The following is a 16842-nucleotide window of genomic DNA, read 5'->3' on the forward strand; positions in this document are numbered from 1 at the left end:
ATGGTTTCAAACTTCTTAAATAGTTTTCTGATGTTGGTTTATACGATTAGTGCATCATTGATGCGCTGAGCATGGGTTCCAAATGTGTTGGCCCGATGATTGTGTGTTGATTATTGTGCTGAGCACACCACCCGTTGTATTGAGCGTGTAGGTGACGTTGAGCATATTCCAGACATTAGCTAATTATTTAATTCCTCGAACTTGGGTGCTCAACATAAGAATTGTACTGAGTTTGGATGTGTTGTTGAGCACAACTATCAGATGTTGTCAAATTCGCTGGTCGCAGATCTGGCATTGAACGTGGCCAAGCTGAGTTGAAAATTTTGCTTATTATGCTCTTTTGTCTGTGATATGCCTACAAAAACACTTATGAGCAAACTTAGCCCAAATTTTGATCCTTTAATTATGTAATAGTATTTTACTAATGATTTAGTTAATGAAGTTGTAAAGTGCTATAAAATTTTAGTATCATTTAAAAGTTAAATGATCACTTAACATTAGGTAATATTGATGTTTTTGCAATTGTACTAGGTTTTGGGGGAACGTACAATTTAAAAGAGATATACTTTGTTCAAATCATACTTATTATTCAAACCCAAATTATGTATATTTCGAGACTCATCCTGTTTGTCAATATTAATTGTTGAATTGCTAATTTGGGTACCAGTGAGGTAAAAATACACCTAGAGGGGGGTGAATAGGTGTAGCAGATCACTAATCCCGCTTTTCCGATATTTGTGCAGCATACAAAGTTCTTGCAGTTAATCGATTAAACACATGGTTAATCGATTAATAACAGATTTATTATCGATTATGGTTAGTACGTTAATCGATTATACTGGGTGATTACTCTTTGAAAAACAGTTTTCTTGCTTTGAAAAATAGTCACGAATCTAGATCTTTACTATCTTAATATTGATTCATGATTATCAACAGATTATCAACAATTAACACTTAATCATAGAATTCAAATTAACTCAGAAAGCAAGTAAAGACAAAAGTTTAAAGAGATAGGGAAAGAGAAAATATGCTCGAGGATATTATCCTGGTTCGTTTGCGGTCCACTTGCAAACTTCATCCAGTCCTTCCGTTTACTCTGGGAGATTTTTTTTTACTATGGAAAATCGATGTTCTTTACAAACACTCTTCCAATACAATACATAAGACTCTCCTTTCTTGGAACCATAAAGGCCCCACTTCGGTTTGACTACTCAGCTCGCCTACTAGGATACCTCACCGTTCGTGACTCTAGCCCCAACCTAAGTATCGCTTGAACCAAGACCTCTTGTTCTCGTGAAGGCACCTACCTAACCGCAGCTAGGGTTTTCTCTCATACAATATTTTTGCCGAGTTACCATGCACACTTAATGTGCGAATATGACATACAAAGTCAGTCCTATAACCTATTGAAAGAGTTTTGTCTACTTGCTTTATTTTTAGGCATCAAGTTTCCAATTGATTTATTTAATCACAGGTCGATTCTTTGCTCGTCATCTCAGCTTTGTTGGAATAAATTCCAATGCCGGTATAATGGTTTCAAGAATGTTCCTTTAATAAAAAACTTAGCTTTATTCAATTACTAACAATTTCATATCATCTCGGCTTTGTTGGATTAATTCCAACGCCAATATAATGGTATGAATTTAACAATTTAATACAAGTGATAATGAGTGATATTTATTTTTGTTTTCCTTTATTAATCAAGCTACTTCCTTATTTAAGGTTGGTATCGAATAAATAAATAAATAAATAAAACAAAAAATAAATGAGAGAAAGTAAAAGTTAGTAGTTAGATTACTCATTATAACTATGTATTTTTCATTTTCACAAAGATACAATTTATGAATTAAATTGCACTTTGATTCATGGTTTCTTACTTTATCAACAAATAAAATATATAAGTTAACTCTTTACTATTTTACATTTGCATCTCTTTCAAGATTCAATTGTAGTATAATATAGAGTTATGTCGAACCACGAGGAATTGCCTAATAGATCATTATTATAAACATGTTATATTACTAATAATGTTTAAACATCTTTTTGTTTGATTTTGTTTATGAAATATTAACAAGTAATCATAAACAACTAATATGAATAAATTCTTGAGGAGAAAATTGGTTGGAGATATGGAATTATTTCTATACTTATTTGATTTTGAAAACATTACAAGTTATGTGTTATACTTACAGTTAAATCCACACATCACTTTAAATTTGCTTAAGCACGATAAAAAATGGTTTCAATGAGATTTTTCATGATTTGTGAATTTTTACACATAATGCTTCAAACATGAAATGTATGCTTTTCTTCATCAAAAGTGTGTAACAATTTACCTAAGCAAATGTTTTTCAATCAAAAAGTGTTTTTTCACACAAGTTCAAAACTGGAACTTTAAAGCGGTAAGTGTTTCACTCAAATTTTGAACCATTTGATTGTAGTAATTTGAACTTGTTCTTTGTCTCACCTATTCTCTTAAATTGTATAATCAATCAAGGATCACTAAGGTCTTGTTTCTGTTGTAATGAGGCTTGGTTTAGATAGTCATGGTTTTTCTAGATAATGAGGTTAAGTTCTAGTAAAAAGAGAGCATTTTGAATTGTTTTCTCAATGAAGCACTTAACTCTACTTTTTTCCACAATTTCCTTTTCCAACCTCTTAGCTTTTGAACCTTGGCTTCTTTTTTTGCTTTTTCTTTGTATTTCTCATTCTCGTTTTTGTTTTTCACTTTCTTTTACAATATTTTCTTGTTTTTTGTAAAGAGGTTGAGAATTCTTTTTTTCTTTTTGAGAAGCCAAGTCCACCATCCCACCCCAAGAAATAACATGCCTTGATCACTTCCTATCAATCTTATGCAATTAAGAGATTTAAAGACTTAAACAAGTTTAATTAGAAAAATCAAATGGTGATTTAACTTTTATCCTCACGTATTTGGCTCACTCCCTCACTTGGGTTAGGTTTACACTTACTTGATTTAAAAAATGGTTGCAAAGATCATGTTACACAAATTTAATTTCCATTTGCAAAAAATTTCAAGTCATGACATTATGTGATGTTTTCATAAATGTTTTAGCACATATCACATTTTTCTCAATAAAAGCTTAAGTCAAGATATGCTTAGCAATTTTTAATCATGTAATCATTCCCCAATTTTTTATGTAGCCAATTTGATTTTGGTTTTGAAATTGTTTTTAGTTTATGCACAACCAAATTACTGTTTAGATAACTATACAATCTTATATATACTAGTAACTTTCTTTTAAAAAATTTCATATGCATTAAACCATGTCTCCCCTCTTTAAATGATGGCTTGTCCTCAAGCCAATGAAAATATTGGTTTTAAGGAGATGTTTGATGCATATGAATTTATTTTTATAGAAAAATAAAATATTACTAAACACAAACTTAATTAAACATAAAACATAACATAAATTAAAAAGAAATTCAAAAACTAACCAACTACTGGGTTGCCTCCCAGCAAGCGCTTGTTTAACGTCAATAGCTTGACGCTTGTTTCAGCTGTAGAGGTTATTCTGATGCAATTTCGATGATGGAGCCTGATTCATCACCCAAGTATGGTTTTAACCTTTGTCCATTCAATGTCAAAGTTGTTTGGAACTTTGGATCTTCCAATTCAACTACTCTATATTCTTTAACATCGTTTATCAAAAATGGCCCTGACCATCTGGTCTTGAATTTTCTCGGAAGCAGTTTTAATCTTGAATTAAACAAGAGTACTTTATGACCTTTATAGAAATATTTTCTTTGAATTTTGGAGTCATGGTAATTTTTAGCCATTTCTTTATACAATCTTGAAGATTCATAGGCTTGGAATCTTATTTCCTCTAATTGGTGTAATTGATTCTTTCGTTTTGTTCCTGCATCATTCAAGTCAAAGTTTAAAAACTTAAGTGCCCAATAGGCTTTATGCTCCAATTCAAATGGTAAATGACAAGATTTGTCGTAAACTAGTTTGTATGGAGTTTGGCCTATTGGCGATTTAAATGCAGTTCTATATGCCCATAAAGTATCACCCAACTTTTGAGACCAATCTTTCCTTGAGGAAGAGACTGTGTTTTCTAAAATTCTTTTTAATTCTTTGTTGGAAACTTATGCATGCCCATTTGTTTATGGGTGATAAGGTGGTGCTACCTTATGTTTAACATTATAAAATTCCAGAACCTTGCATAATTGGGAGTTTACAAAATGAGATCCTCCATCACTTATGAGTACCCTTGGTGTTCCGAAGCGGGTAAAAATATTCTTTTTCAAAAAATTTATAACTGTTTTTCCATCCGCTTTTGGTGTTGCTAATGCTTCTACTCACATAGAAACATAGTCAACAACCACCAAGATATATTCATTTGAAAACGATGATGGGAAAGGACCCACGAAATCAATGCCCCAACAATCAAAAATTTCTATTTCCAAAATATTTTGCAAAGACATTTCATTTCTTTTTCCATTTCTGCTAGATCTTTGGCATGCATCACATTTTTGAACAAATTTTTTGGCATATTTAAAAATAGAGGGCCATAAAAAACCAAACTGAAGGACTTTTGCAACAGTTCTTTCTTCATTGTAGTGTCCTCTATAAGCAAAATAATAGCAGTGCCATAAAATTTTATCAGCCTCCTTTGAATCAACAAACCTTCAAATTAAGTTGCCAGTTCCTTCTTTGAATAAGTATGGTTCGTCCAGACGTAATGGTTGACCTCCTTGAGAAATTTATGTTTTTGCTGATAGTTGAAATGATCAAGAATAATTCCTGAGGCTTTGTAGTTGGCTATATAAGCAAACCATGGTCTTTCTTGCAGGAGAAATAGCTTTTCATCGGAAATGCTTCAGCTATTTCTTTCTCTCCTTTCATGACTTCTCATTGATTAATCGTGACAAATGATCGGCCACGAGATTATCTTTCCCGCTTTTGTCACGGATTTCGAAGTTAAATTTCTGTAAAAGTAGCACCCATCGTATTAACCGTGGCTTGGAGTCTGGTTTCTTTAGGAGGTATTTGATTGTGGCTTAATCAGTAAAAACAATAATTCTGGCCCCAATCAAATAACTTTTAAAATTTTCCAATGCGAATACAATAACTAGCAATTCTTTTTTCGTTGGGGCATAGTTAACTTCTGCCTCATTTAAAACTTTGCTATTAGAATGTATTGCATGGAATACCTTCTCCCTCCTCTATCCTAAAACTGCACCAACTGCATAATCACTAGCGTCACACATTAGTTCAAAAGGTAGATTCCAGTTTGGTGCAATTATGACAGAGGTGGTTACGTGGTAGTTTTTCAAAGTTTTGAATGCTTCTAAACATGATTCATCAAAATTAAAAGCAAAATCTTTATGGAGATGTTTGCAAAGAGGCTTAGTTGTTTTGGAGAAGTGTTTGATAAAGCGGTGGTAGAATCCAACATGTCCTAGAAAGCCTCTAATGCCTTTAACATTTGTTGGTGGTGGAAGCTTTTCTATGACTTCTACTTTTGCCTTATCAACTTCTATTATTTTTCTTGAAATCTTGTGCCCCAAAACAATGCCTTTGGTGACCATGAAATGACAATTTTCCCAATTTAGTACCAGTCTGGTCTCAACACATCTTCTGAATATTGTCTCCAAGTTCTATAGGCATAAATCGAAAGAATCTCCAAATAATGAAAAATCATCCATGAAGACCTCGATGCATTTTTCCACCAAGTCGGCAAAAATAGCCAGCATGCATCTTTGAAAAGTATCTGGGGTATTGCATAATCCAAATGACATCTTTCTGTATGTGTAGACACCAAAAGGACAAGTGAATGTCGTCTTTTCTTGATCTTGTGGATCTACATCAATTTGGTTGTATCCCGAATAACCATCTAGGAAACAGTAGAAGGTCTGCCATGATAATCTTTTCAAGCATCTGGTCTATGAAGGGTAGGGGAAATGGTATTTTCTGGTGGTTGCATTGACTTTGCGGTAATCTATACATACCGTCCAACCAGTAACAACTCTGGTTGGAATGAGCTTGTTGTTGTCATTTCAGATTACTGTCATTCCTCCTTTCTTCGACACCACTTGAACATGACTTACCCATTTACTGTCTGAAATGGGGTAAACCATTCCAGCTTCTAACATTTTCACCATTTCCTTCCGAACAACTTCTTTCATTGTCATATTGAGCCTCCTTCGTGGTTGAGCTATTGGTTTGAAATCGTCCTCCATCATGATTTTGTGCATGCAGTAGGAAGGACTGATTCCTTTTAGATCTTTCAAAGTCTAACCAATCGCCTATTGATGCTTCTCCAAGACTTGTATCAACTTGTTTTCTTCCAAGGTAGATTGCAAGTTGCTGATGATAACTAGTTTATTGGAGTCACCTTTTAAAAATACATACTTCAAATCGATAGTAATTCCTTCAATTCTGGTGCGGGTTCTTTTTTATTATCTATGCCTTGGTTCATTTCAGGAGAAATTTGATTATCAGAAAATTTCTAATCAATTGTTCTTTTTCTCCGTTCTCCAAATTAAGTTCTTGCATCTCCCTAGAGTTATCAGGCTGAGGCTGTTCTGAGCAGATTTCTTCAAGAATATCGATCTAGAAACAATGCCCATTATATCTCGGGTGATGCATTGCTTTGAAAATGTTAATATGAATTTCATCATTTTCTACTCAAACTATTAGTTTGCCATTTTTCATGTCTATCCCTATATTTGTTGTTCTCATGAATGGACGTCCTAGAATGAGTGGGATTTCTACATCTTCGGAGATGTCAATTACATCAAAGTCTACATGGATCAAGAATTTATCTACTTTTACCAACACATCTTCTACAACTCCTTTCGGATATTTAATGGATTTGTCAGCTAGTTGCAAAGACATTTTGGTTGGTTTTAGTTGCAACCTTCCTATTCTCCTCATCATTGAAAGTGGCATTAGGCTAACAGTTGCTCTGAGATCAATACGTGCTTTGAGTATGGAAACTTCCCCAAATGTGACTAGAATAGTCACACTTCCTGGATCTTTTAGCTTATGAGGGATGTCAGTTTGAAGGATTGCACTGCAAGTTGCATTGAGTTGGATAACTTCTTTCTCCTGATGACTCCTCTTCTTTGATAGCAGTTCTTTCATGAACTTGGAATAGGTAGACATTTGTTCCAAGGCTTTGGAGAATGGAATACTGATTTGTAACTATTTGAATATTTTCATAAACCGATCAAACTGCTCTTCCATCTTGGCTTTTGATGGAGCTGTGGGGTAGGGTATGTTTTTATGAACTAGCGGATATTGTTTTTCTTCCTTTTGTTTCCCACTAGTTTCTGGTACATCTATTTTTTTATGTACATTTTTTTTTATTTTTCTTCTTTTCTTTCTTTTCCTTTTTCTTTTTCAATAACCCCTCCGACCGTTTTTCCACTCCTGGTTGTGATACTTCTGCAATGCTATGAAATTACTAAATGATGTTTAGCTATGCGTGTGATTTGATTCCCTATATTATTAATAGCATTGTCTGTGATTTGTTGATGCTTGATGGTTGTCTGCATGAATTGCTCTAGTATTTCCTCTAGTTTATTTTGAGATTGGTGAGATGTTGAGTGGTTATTGATGAAACAGACTGACTGTCGATTGGCACAACCATGACACCATAAGTGTTGTTCCTCCAATTGTTTTGGTAGTTTTTGTAACTTTTGGTGCACTTTGTTGAGCTTCTGTTGAAACTCATTTATAAAATTGTCTATTTCAATTTGGATGTTGATACATTGATCCATTTTCCTAAAATAAAACAATAAAAACGAAATCTATCTATTTCCGAAGAAAGATTAGTGAGAAAAAGACATGAATTTAATAAGTTTGTAACTTATATTTTTGTACAAATTCAAATTAATTTGTACAAAAGTGAAGAAAAATATTTTTATACAAGATTATTAATAATATAGCATAATAAATAATAAATTCTATTATTTAGCAATTTCCCGACAGCAACGCAAATTTGTTGAAAGTGTTTTCTCTGCTTGCTTTCTTTTGAGGCAGCGAGTTTCTGATTGATTTATTTAATGACAGGTCGATTCTTTGCTCACCATCTCGACTTTGTTGGAATAAATTTCAACGTCGGTATAATGGTTTCAAGAATGTTCCTTTGATAAAAAACTTAGCTTTATTGATTTATTAACAATTTCATACCATCTCGGCTTTGTTGGATTAATTCCAACGCCGATATAATGGTATGAACTTAGCAATTTAATACAAGTGATAATGAGAGACATTTATTTTCATTTTCCTTTATTAACCAAACTACTACCCTATGGAAGGTTGGTAAAGAATAAATAAATAAAGCAATAAATAAATGTTAGTTGCAGAATTTAAATCACAGAAAATAAATGTTAGTTACGGAAAATAAATGACAGAAAGTAAAAGTTAATAGTTAGATCACTCATTATAACTGTGTATTTTTCATTTTCACAAAGATATAATTTATGAATTAAATTTTACTTTGATTCAAGGTTTCTTTCTTTGTCAACAAATAAAATTTATAACTTAAATCTTCACTATTTTACATTTGTATCTCTTTCAAGATTCAATTGTAGTATAGTATAGGGTTTTGTCGAACCACAAGGAATTGCCTAATAGTTCATTATTGTAAACATGTTATATTACTAATAATGTTTAAACATCTTTTTGTTTGATTTTGTTTATAAAAAATTAACAAGTAAGTAAACATTAACAACTAATATGAACAAATTCTTGAGGAGAAAATTGGTTGGAAATATGAAATTATCTCTATACTTAATTGATTTTGAAAATATTACAAGTTATGTGTTATACTTTCGGTTAATTTCACACATCACATCTAGTGTCCTAGAATGATAAGATGATTTTCAAACCTTATGTAATGCACTAAATAATAGTTAAGTGCCACTCGTCGGAGTAGGTTGTCACACCCTACTTCAGGCTCTATTAATTTTATTTAGCCTTGAACATAAGTTGCTTAAAATAGATGCTTGATATGGCAAGTGAACTAAGGTGTAGGTTATACTTTTTAGTTAACTTGTCAACACTTTAAGAAGAAGCAATTTGGACCTTTAAATCAAGATTTAGGTGATCAAGCTAAAACTGCATTAATAACTTCATAAAGAATCAAAACATATCCAAAAGTAATAACTTGAAATGAATTGAATTCAAAAGATGATAAATTAACGAGAAGAAATTACACCATAATCCAAGTCAATTTGTAGGAGCATGAGCCATCTATCCAAGGATGAGATGCTTTTTGGACCCAAATGAGATTACAAAATTATGTTTTTGTATCTCATTTTCCATCTCCTTTCTCCTCTTGAATTACGAAACAACTACAAAATAGACTTACCTATACTACTTTGGAGTAGAAATTCTCCAAGAAAATTAAAAGAAGAGGAGAAGAATTTGGTTTAGAGAGAGTGTGAGGATGGGAAGTGTATGAAAATATTAATGAATGTATTAAGCCTTTAAGGTGCCTCCTATTTATAGGAGATTCTGCCAACCGCCAAGCTCCTCTCTTTGACCGTCAGGCTGCTGACCAAACCCTTCAGCATGAGTTTGGTCATGGCCAAGAAGTTTAGTTACCTGCTTGGGGCTGAGTCACTCAAGCTAGTTGTGAGCTATTGGCCCAACTATTGTGAGCTACCTCTGAGAAGCCTATGGAGACTTCTTGGGGTGAAGTCATGCATGAGGTCATGGTTGCTTGGTGGCTAAGTCAGCTTGACCAAGTTGCTGGGTGCACACTGCCAGGCGCCTATGTGGCACCGCTAAACTGTCTGCTTGAGCAGCTTTGACCGTGCTGATGGTGATGTGGCCTGACCAATCGCCTATTGATGCTTCTCCAAGACTTGTATCAACTTGTTTTCTTCCAAGGTAGATTGCAAGTTGCTGATGATAACTAGTTTATTGGAGTCACCTTTTAAAAATACATACTTCAAATCGATAGTAATTCCTTCAATTCTGGTGCGGGTTCTTTTTTATTATCTATGCCTTGGTTCATTTCAGGAGAAATTTGATTATCAGAAAATTTCTAATCAATTGTTCTTTTTCTCCGTTCTCCAAATTAAGTTCTTGCATCTCCCTAGAGTTATCAGGCTGAGGCTGTTCTGAGCAGATTTCTTCAAGAATATCGATCTAGAAACAATGCCCATTATATCTCGGGTGATGCATTGCTTTGAAAATGTTAATATGAATTTCATCATTTTCTACTCAAACTATTAGTTTGCCATTTTTCATGTCTATCCCTATATTTGTTGTTCTCATGAATGGACGTCCTAGAATGAGTGGGATTTCTACATCTTCGGAGATGTCAATTACATCAAAGTCTACATGGATCAAGAATTTATCTACTTTTACCAACACATCTTCTACAACTCCTTTCGGATATTTAATGGATTTGTCAGCTAGTTGCAAAGACATTTTGGTTGGTTTTAGTTGCAACCTTCCTATTCTCCTCATCATTGAAAGTGGCATTAGGCTAACAGTTGCTCTGAGATCAATACGTGCTTTGAGTATGGAAACTTCCCCAAATGTGACTAGAATAGTCACACTTCCTGGATCTTTTAGCTTATGAGGGATGTCAGTTTGAAGGATTGCACTGCAAGTTGCATTGAGTTGGATAACTTCTTTCTCCTGATGACTCCTCTTCTTTGATAGCAGTTCTTTCATGAACTTGGAATAGGTAGACATTTGTTCCAAGGCTTTGGAGAATGGAATACTGATTTGTAACTATTTGAATATTTTCATAAACCGATCAAACTGCTCTTCCATCTTGGCTTTTGATGGAGCTGTGGGGTAGGGTATGTTTTTATGAACTAGCGGATATTGTTTTTCTTCCTTTTGTTTCCCACTAGTTTCTGGTACATCTATTTTTTTATGTACATTTTTTTTTATTTTTCTTCTTTTCTTTCTTTTCCTTTTTCTTTTTCAATAACCCCTCCGACCGTTTTTCCACTCCTGGTTGTGATACTTCTGCAATGCTATGAAATTACTAAATGATGTTTAGCTATGCGTGTGATTTGATTCCCTATATTATTAATAGCATTGTCTGTGATTTGTTGATGCTTGATGGTTGTCTGCATGAATTGCTCTAGTATTTCCTCTAGTTTATTTTGAGATTGGTGAGATGTTGAGTGGTTATTGATGAAACAGACTGACTGTCGATTGGCACAACCATGACACCATAAGTGTTGTTCCTCCAATTGTTTTGGTAGTTTTTGTAACTTTTGGTGCACTTTGTTGAGCTTCTGTTGAAACTCATTTATAAAATTGTCTATTTCAATTTGGATGTTGATACATTGATCCATTTTCCTAAAATAAAACAATAAAAACGAAATCTATCTATTTCCGAAGAAAGATTAGTGAGAAAAAGACATGAATTTAATAAGTTTGTAACTTATATTTTTGTACAAATTCAAATTAATTTGTACAAAAGTGAAGAAAAATATTTTTATACAAGATTATTAATAATATAGCATAATAAATAATAAATTCTATTATTTAGCAATTTCCCGACAGCAACGCAAATTTGTTGAAAGTGTTTTCTCTGCTTGCTTTCTTTTGAGGCAGCGAGTTTCTGATTGATTTATTTAATGACAGGTCGATTCTTTGCTCACCATCTCGACTTTGTTGGAATAAATTTCAACGTCGGTATAATGGTTTCAAGAATGTTCCTTTGATAAAAAACTTAGCTTTATTGATTTATTAACAATTTCATACCATCTCGGCTTTGTTGGATTAATTCCAACGCCGATATAATGGTATGAACTTAGCAATTTAATACAAGTGATAATGAGAGACATTTATTTTCATTTTCCTTTATTAACCAAACTACTACCCTATGGAAGGTTGGTAAAGAATAAATAAATAAAGCAATAAATAAATGTTAGTTGCAGAATTTAAATCACAGAAAATAAATGTTAGTTACGGAAAATAAATGACAGAAAGTAAAAGTTAATAGTTAGATCACTCATTATAACTGTGTATTTTTCATTTTCACAAAGATATAATTTATGAATTAAATTTTACTTTGATTCAAGGTTTCTTTCTTTGTCAACAAATAAAATTTATAACTTAAATCTTCACTATTTTACATTTGTATCTCTTTCAAGATTCAATTGTAGTATAGTATAGGGTTTTGTCGAACCACAAGGAATTGCCTAATAGTTCATTATTGTAAACATGTTATATTACTAATAATGTTTAAACATCTTTTTGTTTGATTTTGTTTATAAAAAATTAACAAGTAAGTAAACATTAACAACTAATATGAACAAATTCTTGAGGAGAAAATTGGTTGGAAATATGAAATTATCTCTATACTTAATTGATTTTGAAAATATTACAAGTTATGTGTTATACTTTCGGTTAATTTCACACATCACATCTAGTGTCCTAGAATGATAAGATGATTTTCAAACCTTATGTAATGCACTAAATAATAGTTAAGTGCCACTCGTCGGAGTAGGTTGTCACACCCTACTTCAGGCTCTATTAATTTTATTTAGCCTTGAACATAAGTTGCTTAAAATAGATGCTTGATATGGCAAGTGAACTAAGGTGTAGGTTATACTTTTTAGTTAACTTGTCAACACTTTAAGAAGAAGCAATTTGGACCTTTAAATCAAGATTTAGGTGATCAAGCTAAAACTGCATTAATAACTTCATAAAGAATCAAAACATATCCAAAAGTAATAACTTGAAATGAATTGAATTCAAAAGATGATAAATTAACGAGAAGAAATTACACCATAATCCAAGTCAATTTGTAGGAGCATGAGCCATCTATCCAAGGATGAGATGCTTTTTGGACCCAAATGAGATTACAAAATTATGTTTTTGTATCTCATTTTCCATCTCCTTTCTCCTCTTGAATTACGAAACAACTACAAAATAGACTTACCTATACTACTTTGGAGTAGAAATTCTCCAAGAAAATTAAAAGAAGAGGAGAAGAATTTGGTTTAGAGAGAGTGTGAGGATGGGAAGTGTATGAAAATATTAATGAATGTATTAAGCCTTTAAGGTGCCTCCTATTTATAGGAGATTCTGCCAACCGCCAAGCTCCTCTCTTTGACCGTCAGGCTGCTGACCAAACCCTTCAGCATGAGTTTGGTCATGGCCAAGAAGTTTAGTTACCTGCTTGGGGCTGAGTCACTCAAGCTAGTTGTGAGCTATTGGCCCAACTATTGTGAGCTACCTCTGAGAAGCCTATGGAGACTTCTTGGGGTGAAGTCATGCATGAGGTCATGGTTGCTTGGTGGCTAAGTCAGCTTGACCAAGTTGCTGGGTGCACACTGCCAGGCGCCTATGTGGCACCGCTAAACTGTCTGCTTGAGCAGCTTTGACCGTGCTGATGGTGATGTGGCCTGGTGCTTGCTGATCTAGTCAGGTGTGTGGTTCCGAGCTAGGCGGTCTGCTAAGTTGTTTGTTTGAGCAGGTTGGCTTGTGCCAGGCTTGTGTTATGACCGTGCCAGGTTGGGTCTGATCATGCTAGGTTGGTGTCCAGGTCAGCTAGGCGTGGGCTTGGTCCAATTTAAGCTGCTTAGTGAGTAGCTTCATGTTGACTCCATATTTTTCAACATATGCCAAGTCCTGTTGAGTCATGCTTAAGGCTAAGCATATAGTTTTTCATATCAAGCTTAAGCATATCATTATTGATCTCAGTCTCGGAACATCTTTGCCCAATAGGCCTGCCTATCAGTGAAATCCTCATGATACTAAAGAAATCCAAAGGCAAGTGGAGGAGTTGATGCAAAAAGGTTGGGTTCAGGGAAGCATGAGTCCTTGCGTTGTTCCTATAATCCTTGTGCTAAAAAAGGATGGGTCCTGGAGAATATGTACTGACTACAGGGCAATTAACAATATCACGGTAAAGTACCGTCATCCTATCCCTAGGTTAGATGATTTTCTTGATGAATTTTATGGTGCCTGCATATTTACAAAAATTGATTTAAAAAGTGGGTATCATCAGATTCACATAAGGGAAAGGGATGAATGGAAAACTGCTTTTAAAACTAAATTTGGGTTGTATGAGTGGTTATTTATGAATTTTGGGTTAACTAATGCACCCAACACATTTATGAGGTTAATGAACCATGTTTTAAAGGAGTTTTTGGAAAAAACTGTGGTAGTATATTTTGATGACATATTAATATATAGTAAAAATATAAATGAACACTATGAACATATTAGACATGTCTTACTGGAGAATGGAATACTGATTTGTAACTATTTGAATATTTTCATAAACCGATCAAACTGCTCTTCCATCTTGGCTTTTGATGGAGCTGTGGGGTAGGGTATGTTTTTATGAACTAGCGGATATTGTTTTTCTTCCTTTTGTTTCCCACTAGTTTCTGGTACATCTATTTTTTTATGTACATTTTTTTTTATTTTTCTTCTTTTCTTTCTTTTCCTTTTTCTTTTTCAATAACCCCTCCGACCGTTTTTCCACTCCTGGTTGTGATACTTCTGCAATGCTATGAAATTACTAAATGATGTTTAGCTATGCGTGTGATTTGATTCCCTATATTATTAATAGCATTGTCTGTGATTTGTTGATGCTTGATGGTTGTCTGCATGAATTGCTCTAGTATTTAAAAAATTGTATGCTAATATTGGGAAATGTTCTTTCTGTGTGGACCATGTGATATTCTTGGGCTCTTTGATTAATGCCCAAGGGGTCCATGTTGATAAAGAAAAGATTAAGGCCATCCAGGATTGGCCCACCCCCAAGACTGTAACTGATGTTAGAAGCTTCCATGGCTTGGCTAGCTTCTACTAACACTTTGTTAGGGACTTTAGTACCCTAGCCGCACCCCTTAGTGAGGTTGTTAAAAAGAACGTCGACTTTAAATGGGGTGAGAAACAAGAGGAAGCCTTTAAGAGGCTTAAAGAAAAATTAACTAATGCACCCATTCTTGTTTTGCCTAATTTTATTAAATCTTTTGAAATAGAATATGATGCATCTAATGTGAGAATTGGAGCTGTTTTAATGGAGGAAGGACACCCAGTAGCTTATTTCAGTGAGAAATTAGGTGGGCCAATGTTGAACTATTCCACCTATGATAAGGAACTGTAACAGCAACGCAAATTTGTTGAAAGTGTTTTCTCTGCTTGCTTTCTTTTGAGGCAGCGAGTTTCTGATTGATTTATTTAATGACAGGTCGATTCTTTGCTCACCAGGCAGCACTACCTCCTGCCGAAGGAGTTTGTAATACATAGTGACCAAGAGTCACTAAAATACTTAAAGGGGCAAGGTAAGCTTAATAAAAGACTCAACGTCGGTATAATGGTTTCAAGAATGTTCCTTTGATAAAAAACTTAGCTTTATTGATTTATTAACAATTTCATACCATCTCGGCTTTGTTGGATTAATTCCAAAAGAGCAATTCCCTTATGTCATAAAAGATAAGAAGGGAAAGCCAATACTGTGGCTGATGCTCTATCAAGAAGACATACTTTGTTTTCCACGCTCAAGACAAAACTGTTGGACTACGAATTAATTAAAGATTTATATATTAATGACAATGATTTTGCTGATGTATATAGTATGAACTTAGCAATTTAATACAAGTGATAATGAGAGACATTTATTTTCATTTTCCTTTATTAACCAAACTACTACCCTATGGAAGGTTGGTAAAGAATAAATAAATAAAGCAATAAATAAATGTTAGTTGCAGAATTTAAATCACAGAAAATAAATGTTAGTTACGGAAAATAAATGACAGAAAGTAAAAGTTAATAGTTAGATCACTCATTATAACTGTGTATTTTTCATTTTCACAAAGATATAATTTATGAATTAAATTTTACTTTGATTCAAGGTTTCTTTCTTTGTCAACAAATAAAATTTATAACTTAAATCTTCACTATTTTACATTTGTATCTCTTTCAAGATTCAATTGTAGTATAAAGTGTCTATTAGAGACTTGCTTGTTAAGGAGTCTCATGAAGGGGGCCGAATGGGCCACTTTGGGGTCCAAAAGACCCTAGATATGTTAAAAGAACATTTCTACTGGCCTCACATAAGGCGAGATGTGCAAAGGCATTGTGAGAACTGCATTGTTTGCAAGAGGGCCAAAAGTAAGAGTATGCCTCATGGGCTTTATACTCCATTACCCATACCTGACTATCCGTGGGTAGACTTATCCATAGACTTTATGGTAGCCTTACCACGATCTAAATATGGAAAGGACTCAATTTTTGTCGTAGTAGATCGTTTTTCAAAAATGGCACATATCATACCTTGTAAAAAAATCGATGATGCAACTCATATTCATGAGTTGTTCTTTAAAGAAATTGTAATACTACATGGTCTACCACTTAGTATTGTAAGTGATAGGGACACTAAGTTCCTTAGTCATTTCTGGAGGACTTTGTGGGGAAAGCTTGGTATTAAACTCCTATTTTCCACCACGTGCCATCCCCAAACAGATGGCCAAACTGAAGTTGTTAATAGAACCTTATCTACCCTTTTGAGGGCAATCATAAAAAAGAATATTAAAAGTTGGGAAGAGTGCTTGCCCCATGTTGAATTTTCTTACAACAAGGCCACTCATAGTACCACGAAACTATCCCCATTTAAGATAGTTAATGGGTTCCAACCCCTAACCCTTCTTGATTTATTACCTGTGCCTAACTCTTCTGTGTTGCAGCATAAGGATGGTAAGTCCAAAGTGGACTATGTGAAAAAGCTACATGAACGGGTCAAGGCCCACATAGAGCACAAGATAGAAGGATTTGCTAAATAGGCCAATAAGAGACGAAGAGAGATGATTTTTAAGCCCGAAGACCTAGTACGGGTATATTGTTAGGTATCAGTGGTTACAATACACCTA

Source organism: Lupinus angustifolius, chromosome LG06 (assembly GCF_001865875.1).
Source record: "Lupinus angustifolius cultivar Tanjil chromosome LG06, LupAngTanjil_v1.0, whole genome shotgun sequence".
Classification (NCBI taxonomy): Eukaryota; Viridiplantae; Streptophyta; class Magnoliopsida; order Fabales; family Fabaceae; genus Lupinus; species Lupinus angustifolius.